The 9,682-nt window shown below is 34.8% G+C and overlaps 1 protein-coding gene across 1 annotated transcript in view; it reads left to right on the top strand.

The window, feature by feature from the left end:
- Positions 1-9,682, top strand: part of LOC125662394 (uncharacterized) — a 1,158,266-nt gene that overhangs the window by 87,357 nt on the left and 1,061,227 nt on the right. The window lies entirely within an intron of this gene.

Below are 9,682 nucleotides of genomic sequence, written 5' to 3'. Positions count from 1 at the left end.
ACTTTGCGTATGATAGAAATATTTCTCACATTATCACCAGTGTGAGATCGACTTTACCCATGTGAGACAGCCATGTGAGATTTTTCTGTCTCACACTGCTGCGACGTCATTTGATTGTGACGTCATATATTTTCTATGATTTACGTTACACGGTGAAGATTTACGTTACACAGTGAAGTAAAAATATTTTGCATTGCTATCTTTAAATTTTAATGTAGTATAGCTTTCTGGTGGACAACCTTGGGATTTTTAGTTTACACTTACAGTGTAAACCATTTTCGGGTATACTCTTTCTGCCTATCTAATTAGTTTTTGCATCGAAGTTCAAATGAGGATTTTGATAATCTAAAATTTTCTGAAAGCTCCTAATTTTATGCACTAAACTGTAGTTAAAATGTGAGAAAAATAATCCTTCATTATTTACTCGTGTGGGATAGGGAAATTCCACCTCTGGAACAAGATTCGCTGTCTAGGACTCGGCAAAGCCTCGTCCAAGACTGCGAATCTTGTCCCCTCGGTGGAATTTCCCTATCTCACACTCGTACTAATGAATGATTCTATTAATCTTTCTGAGGAACTTTATTTACTGAATAAAATAAAAAAGGAAACTTTTTATATTGAAAAAGGTTATATTGTCCATAAATAATCAATTATTTATGATAAAAAATGTCAAGGGCAATAAATCCTACGCTGGAATTACCTCTACTGCATGTCTATTATACAACCGTTTCCCTAACATCCACTATTAATATATACATATCTATGAATTAACAGGGTTTATTTTATTGTTAACATTCCAATTCTGTAATTTCAAGAAGTTTGATTTATTTCTATTAATACGTTTACAAAATCGTAAGATTTTCTGATGTTCACATATACTTGTGTTTTTGTATGTCTGACATCTATAAAACGGTGGTAACATATATATTTTCTTTGGTTGATAATTAAATCAAACTACTTGGAGTGGAAATTATTACAGGTTTTCCACTTTTAAACATTGGTATTGATAAGTCACATAAGGATGGGACTACCTTAAGTTAAAACACGTATAACAAGTTTAGAAAGATCTACACAAATACATGTAGTAGTATAATAGAATTATCCCAAAACCGATTGAGTATACTCGGCTAGTTCCTTTACTTTTTCAGGAGTATAGTTAACATTGGTTAGTTACACAAATGAAGTATCATGACGTGAATGAAAATATTATGACGTATATGAAGATATTATGACGTAACAGTGATTGCAAAGTATACTTATTCGATTTTGAGAAAAGTGGAGAAAAAAAACAACGAACAGTGATCAATCTCATAACTCCTATTCAACAGAGAGTTGGGCAAACACGGATCCCTGAATATACCAGAGGTGGAATCAGGTACCTAGGAGGCGTAAGCATCCCCTGTCGACCGGTCACATCCACCGAAATGCCTACATCTTGATTAAGTGAACGGATTTGTCCGTGGTCAAAATCATAAAAAGAACGGCCTACAATCGATGTGAAACACGTCAGACAGCATTTAAACCAATGATAGGTTGTGTTGGCAAACGAGATCGTTATAACAACCGTAGAAGTTGGGAAATACTGTTTTTAAATGAGACTTTTGAAACCCCTGCATCATCGTTCGTCATTGTGAGGAGCCTGTCACGATTTAAAAACTGATCATACGCAGAACAAGCTCTTGCGTATCGAATCACTTGAGATATATACACACCATATGCAGGTGATAATGGCATATTGTTACATGGATATGGGAAGTTGATGCTGAAGAGAATGAAATCATCCCGTTTGTCATAAAGTCGAGTTGTTAGTTTGTCGTTAATATCTATTTTCAATAAAATATCTAAGTATGAATCAAAAGTGGACGACTCTGTGGTGTCTTTTATTTTGAGTTTATATAGATAAATCGTTGAAAATGGCTTCCTATCTATTTTTGTAAAACAAAAGTTGACAATTGGTCTAGCTATAGGTGTACATGCGAAAACAAGGTTGTGTGATTTGTTTCATGCTGTGGTGAATCTTTAAAAACTACCCTTAAAAAGACAATATTTAAGACCATAACACCTATCGTATAAGTGTCATTTTTTTCCCCAGAACAATCACAACATTTAGTGAATTATGCACGATGCATATCACTTATGTTTATTGGTGTTTTAATGTTGATATCAATTAATCAATATATTGCGCAATGAATTAACCCGCTTCGTGAGTTTTAGTTTGCAGACATCAACATATAGATTACATTTTTGTATCTAACCTATGTAACACACCAATATCAGAATTCCGTCTTTATAAACCTCTTCTTATGCATCTACTGATGATATCCACTTGTTCCAACTTTTCAACAACATCCCTTCTTCTCTTCAATGACTTGGAATTACACGCAGTGACGTGGATTTCGTTTTATATCTTAAAATGAGTACATATTTCACATCTTGAGCAAAAGGGTTTTGCGTATACTATATCATTTGGTACATACCAAGTCTAAGCTTCATGGCTGGGCAATCAATAATAATCAATGATTGTCAGTATTCATGCGTTCTGAACGCTGTGTTTGAACTTATTTAGAGTATACAAAACCCACAACAAACAGTAGTAAAGTGTTGGGTGGCGTGAACAACCAACAAAAGCAGGAGATCAAATAAAGATGCTGATAGAGCGATAAAAATCCACACTACACTTGGAATTGTTTATCTCTCTCTTTCTCTCTCTCTCTCTCTCTCTCTCTCTCTCTCTCTCTCTCTCTCTCTCTCTCTCTCTCTCTCTCTCTCTCTTTCTTTCTTGAAGTTTGTTATGTCTCATTACCAACATTTCATTAGAATAGTATAAAATGAGCACCTTCCATCTTGTTTTCAGGCTTCATAAAGCTACACATCCAGGAATTTAACATTAGATATAAATGAACCTTCGACCACCTGGCTACAGATTACTGATAAACCTACTTGGCGGGCACTAATTACATATGTATCAAAACCAACCAGATCAAACTGTACCAGTTAATGTAAATTCCGATTATCATGATTAAAGAATAACAATACTGAAGGGTTATTATAAGTGAAAAGGAAGCCACAAAGTGTTCAATTATTCGTGTGAAACATGCATTTGATTCCGAGCAAAACGAGGGATCAAATCGAGTGTTGAGACAAAAGTTTAACAATATACTTAGTACATGTTTATGCTATTTTAATGAAGTGTTAGTGATGGGACATAGTGGAAATTTCGCGCGAGAAAAATCCTAACTCTAGTGCGATAGTATATTACTATCAGCATAATTACATATATCTGATTTCCTGTTTCCGTTGGTTGTCCAGGTCACCAAAAACGTTTTCTAATGTTTATGTGCGTGTATTATTCAATATTTACTATAAACGAGTGGAAACACCGCGTTCGTGTTCAGAGAGCATGACACGCTGTCCGTGATTGAAAAGTATTGGTTTAATGAATGGTAAAGGTTACGAACAGTGATCAATCTCATAATTCATATAAGGAATACAAAACAAAGAGTTTGGCAAAAACGAACCCCTGGATATACCAAAGGTGGGATCAGGTGCCTAGGAGGAGTAAGCATTCACTGTCGACATGTCACATCTGCCGAGAGTCTTATGTCTTGATCAGGTAAACCGGCAATCCGTAGTCAAAATCAGTGTGCCGAGAACGGCCTAAAAATCAGTATGAAACACGCCAGTTAGATCCTATAACGACTATAGAATTTACAAAATGCGAACTTTAAACTAGAGTGTTGAAACCCCTGTAACATCAACTTATTTTTGTCGTAGAATGGCTCGATTTAAAACAAAGTCATGCGCAGAAAAAGGACTTATGTATCGAATCAGTTAAGGGATATAAATACCATAATTATGCAGGTAATAGTGGAGTGCTGCTACATAAATATGGTAAGATGACGATGGAAAAGCTGAAATCATTCCGTATGTAATAATGTAGAGTTGTTAGCTTCCCATTAGAGGGACATGAAGACGAATTGAGCTGGAATTTTCGAAATTTTAGTTTTTCATTTTTAATGTTTAGATTGCTGAACGAAGGTATTTCTAATGGTCATCAAAAATTTGAGTGTCAGTTGTCAAGGTACGTGGGAGAAGCTCACAAGTTTTGTTATGTAAACAACGCTCGTGTCCTGTTTTTGTTTACATAGCTTTCTTGTATTCAGTATATTATTTTATTGAATAAAACAAGTGTGGTGTTGCTATCTTATAACAAACGCAACAATCCTAGATTGCTTATTTTTCTTTATATTTCAAATTAGTTAAGCAAATATTTTATTTTCGGAGGAGAGGAATGGGGGAGAGAAAATAAAAAATATATCAGAATTTTTGTATCACAATTTCTGAAATCAAATAGTAAACAAATCGAAAGTAATTTTAGAAATACGAAGTAAAGAGTAGGTCACATGATTTAAACAAAAGGAAGGTATATGAGCCACATCGCTCACCTGAGTAACATGGCTCAGATTTTTCCTATATATTCGCATGTAAATTTTTTATCCCTATTGTGGCTCCAACCTACTCCCTTGGGGGGGGGGGGGGGTGGCATGATTTTTATAAACGACAATAGACTGCACTATGTCAGGAAGCTTTTGTGCAAATCTAAACTTAGCCTAATGGTTCTTAAGGAGAAACATTTTAAAGTTGTTTTTTTCTATTCATTAGTTATGAAACTTTGATCCCCTAATGTGGCCCGATCCTAACCCGAGGGGTCATGGGTTGAATCTGCACTATGTCAGTAAGCTTTCATGTAAACAGCTTTTCTGGTTCAGTGATTGTTTAGAAGAGGATTTTTCAAGATTTTCCCTATATATTTGTATGTAAAACTTTGTCCCCCTAATGTCGCCTCATTTTACCCCCGGGGTCATGATTTTAACAAACTTGAATCTGCACTATGTCAGAAAGCTTTCATGTAAATTTCCACTTTCCTGGCCCAGTAGTTTTTGAGAAGAAGATTTTTTTTTTAAATCCTATATATTTGTATGTAAAACTTTGATCCATTAATGTCGCCTCATCTTACCACCGGGGGCCATGATTTTCACAAACTTGCATCTGCATTATGTCAGAAAGCTTTCGTGTAAATGTTCACTTTCCTGGCCCAGTAGTTTTTGAGAAGATTATTTTGAAAGATTTTCCCTAAATATTTGTATGTAAAGCTTTGATCCCCTATTGTGGTCCCATCCAAACCCCGGGGGCCACGATTTTGACAAATTTGAATCTGCACTATATCAGACAACTTTCATGTAAATTTCAGCTCTTATGGCCTAGTAGTTCGTAAAAAGAAGATTCTTAAATGAACCAATGTCAATGTAAAAAGTTTACAGACGGACAGACAGACAATGGACAACAGGCGATCAGAAAAGTTCACTTGAGCTTTCAACTCAGGTGAGCTAAAAAGAAGTAAGAAGTACAATGTATTAAATTTTATTACAAATGCTTAAAATCGCAATATTTCAACTTCCTATTTATAGTTTTGTATACTTTAAAGCTGACATGAAATAATAAATATAGTATAATTCTATATATCCGCCATATTTCTCTGCTAATCCGCCATATTAATTGGATATTCTATTGTTATATATATCAGGGTTCGCATGGTATATATGGGGACGAGTTTTGCTACACTTCACTTCACATTAGTGTCTTCGATTTACCTGTGCGGGTAGCTTCAACAGGTAACACGTACATCTCCAATACTAATTTATAGGACATAAAAAAGAAATGAAATCACGTTTTGGAACACTACGCAGTGCTAAGAATTACAATAAACATATCGTACAGTGGTACATCATTCTAAAAGCTTTGGATAATTAAATATAGAATGCCTTTTCTTTACGTGAATGTACGTACATTTGCAGTAAATATATCAAAACTATACAAAAACGGGGAGAAAAATTTCATCTATTATCTATTGATAAAATGGAATAAGCAAAGGGTATAAAATTTATACCATTCACAATTACTTCAAGCAAAATTCAAATACATAAATATTACTGTACTTATGCACATGACATGTATGTTCGCCATGAAAACGCATTGAATGCGGACGACTATTTACCTGGGTATACTCGTAATATCTGTAAAGGATCGCAGATGTACGTCTACTCTTGTCGAAAATACTCTAAGTAGTAGTAAAACTCCCTTTATTTGCATAATCCATGAAACAAAACAATAAACCCATTTGTATTCCAACAGTAAATACCATTGTCCATTGTACAGACTGAGACAAACTTAGCCCGTGCCGATCAGCTATCTTCAATCAGGGGAAGTATCAGAGTATAATATTTACCCTGTATTGTGCATGAATCCTTATACCGTATGATTTACTGGTCAGAGTATTGCAGATTTATAAATCAGGAAATAAATTGTTTATGCATATATAATTTGCATATACAACACTGTACGAGTGCATGGGATGAGAGAGAGAGAGAGAAAAAAGAGAGAGAGAGAGAGAGAGAGAGAGAGAGAGAGAGAGAGAGAGAGAGAGAGAGAGAGAGAGAGAGAGAGAGATTGAACAGGCTAAAATTCCATAGGAAATATATTGTAATCGAATAATATTCCATAGGAAATATATTGTAACAGACTAACATTCCATAGGAAATATATTGTAATCGAATAATATTCCATAGGAGATATATTGTAACAGGCTAAGATTCCATAGGAAATATATTGTAACAGAATAAAATTCCATAGGAGATATATTGTAAGCGTATAATATTCCATAGGAAATATATTGTAACAGACTAAAATTCCATAGGAAATATATTGTAATAGAATAAAATTCCATAGGAAATATATTGTAACAGACTAAAATTCCATAGGAGATATATTGTAATAAAATAAAATTCCATAGGAGATATATTGTAACAGGCTAAAATTCTCAGACATGTTGAAACATCTGAAATTCTGGTGTCTATGATAGTATGGTAAATAGATGTTGTATTTTAATCAATTGTGAACAAAAGGTGTACACGTAACTCTGATAATTTCGTATATGCAACCTTAACATTCATGAATATGAAGGTATTCTTAAAATAAATGTATATGAAGGTATCTCTAATTTTAAAGTAAAAAACGATGTAATCGAGTGTTTGAATGACTGCATGTTCTGTGACTTGAATGTAAGTGTTGTGAATTTATCTGATATATACGAGAGTGATAGATAAGTACCTTCTTAATATAAGTGGAAAATGCTTGTTTGAGAGCCTACAAAGTCATGGGATTGTATTGTCATCAGATTTTGGAAAACATTGGTACAATGTTTGTAAATATTGTTAATTCGACAACTTGTGATAATTAAGAAAGTCAACATATATACGTGCATTTTTTATTTGTGAATATATTCACGGATTTGTTTGACATGCTCGATAATAGTGATATCCTTAGCAATGATATACTAGATGATCAGTTTCCATTAACATACATATATTCGAAGTAATCGTGTAATAAATGATAGTGATGCTGTTGATAAAAATATATCACTTTCGATTCATTTAACTTGGTTCACAGTTGCCGTGTACATAACTACATACATACCTCTTTTGTTTACAAAACTAAATGCATTTTCATATAATTACTCGTTTTACTATATGTTTACACCAAAAACACGTAAAAAGCCATTTCATGGAGTAACCTTTTAGTGGGATTTTCATACGAATAATTTCTACTCATTTTTTTGTGTTATTACAGGCTGTGGAATAGCACTTGATATCTTTCCATTGGATGCATTGTACAATGCATGTGTGAAACGCAGAGCGTGGCCAATTCTATATAGGTTAAAAATAACCATTTAAGGAACTCAACAGGCTATCCAAAGGGATTATGTTGCCAATAGAAAGCTCTGAAGACACCCTGTATAGGGTCAGGTCAGCACACACTTTGGTGACCTAAGGTCATACAATCAAATGCTCCTTCAAGAACCAATCAAACCTATTCTAACATGTTATATTCAGCATTTATTGTTCCTTCGGAAGTCATTATCCGGAACACTTCGGGATTCACTGTCACTTATTTCTATCGCCAACGATTTCGCCAGCGACTATTTCTTTGGTTTATCTAAAGTTCATTCTGATGTGACCCTATACGGCATGTCAAAAGATCTTTGTGTTAGTAACGTCAAAATATCGGAGCGGATCAAAGATCTGGTTTAATCACATTAATCAGATTGTGATTGTGTTCAAACCAGAATTAAAAAAAATGTTTTTGATTGGAAGAAAGTTGAGATAGTATCTTTATGATGTCTATATTATAAGTACAGTATCATTTATAAACATTATGAAATATCAATGAAACAAAAATTATTTTTGTTTGATCCCATGTTTTGACCCCTTTTTACATATCACAGTACAGAAAATTAATGTATTCATAAAGGTATTGAAAATGCACAATAGAAAATTGATAAAGGAAAATTGAAAATTTGTTCAACGGAATATGTTGTTGTTTGCGAACTAGGTAGATTTCTAGTCTTTGTTCATCATCACATAAAGTTGCTTCATATAATTAGGTTCGTGGTAGCCAAGTCGTTAGGTCGTTCATTTGCTACCGACAGTGTTCCATCCCGACACCGCTTCCAACTTAAAGCTTTTAAAATGTTCAAGTATGCAATGATTGCTCCTTCGCCAAGCACTCAGCATAAGAATTAAAAATCACCTGTTTTTTCGGAGATGACTTGAAAAAATTAAGCCCTTGTAGTGTTACAGCCAGGCGTTTGTTACATTTACTTGTGTAATTATTATTATTTTTTTTAAATTTCCATGTATAGTTATCCTTTCCAGGGCCTCTTCTATTAGTAGCTATCTTTACCCCGTATGGTACCCCGTTTACCTGTGTCTGATATAACTGATTTCTGGGTTTAGCCATTCATTCGAGTCTACCGTGTAACGTCCCTCATACTGCACAGAATTTGTGTTTGATTGGTGTGCAGACATTTATAAGATCTAAATTTCTGTAAAACGAATTCATTTAATTATACAGACACTTGGCTCTCTGAGGTCCCAAAATGTTCTTGACATGGGTCAAGAATATAAGGCCAGTGTGTCCCGGAACTATGTGTATCAAGGAACCGTGAGTGTCCAGGAATTCTTTGTATCTCGGAACTGTGTCTCCAGGAATAGTGTGTTTCCAGGAACTGTATCCCGGAGCTATATGTCTCCAGGAACTGTGTGCTCTCCGGAACTATGTGTGTCCAGGAACTGTGTGTATCCGGGAACTGTATTCCGGAACTATGTGTGTCCAGGAATTGTGTGATTTCCGGAACTGTGTGTATCCCGGAACTATGTGTGTCCAAGAACTGTATCTCAGAACTATGTGTCCAGGAACTATTTGTATCCGGGAAATGTATTCCGGAACTATGTGTGTCCAGGAATTGTGTGATTTCTGGAACTGTGTGTATTCCGGAACTATGTGTGTCCAAGAACTTTATCTCGGAACCATGTGTGTCCAAGAACTGTGTCCTGGAACTATGTGTGTTCAGGAAGTATGTGTATCCCGGAATTGTGTATATCCCGGAACTGTGCGTATCCCAGAACTATGTGTATCCTGGAAATGTGTGTATCCCGGACCTATGTGTGTCCAGGAACTGTGTGTACCTGTAACAAGACCAGATGTCATATTGATACTATATATCATGCAAATACAAAAAATGAATACATAAGCAAACTCAGTGTTTTTGTCTATACCCTCAGAT

This window comes from Ostrea edulis, chromosome 8 (assembly GCF_947568905.1).
Source record: "Ostrea edulis chromosome 8, xbOstEdul1.1, whole genome shotgun sequence".
NCBI lineage: Eukaryota > Metazoa > Mollusca > Bivalvia > Ostreida > Ostreidae > Ostrea > Ostrea edulis.
This window is presented reverse-complemented; position numbering and strand designations above follow the sequence as displayed.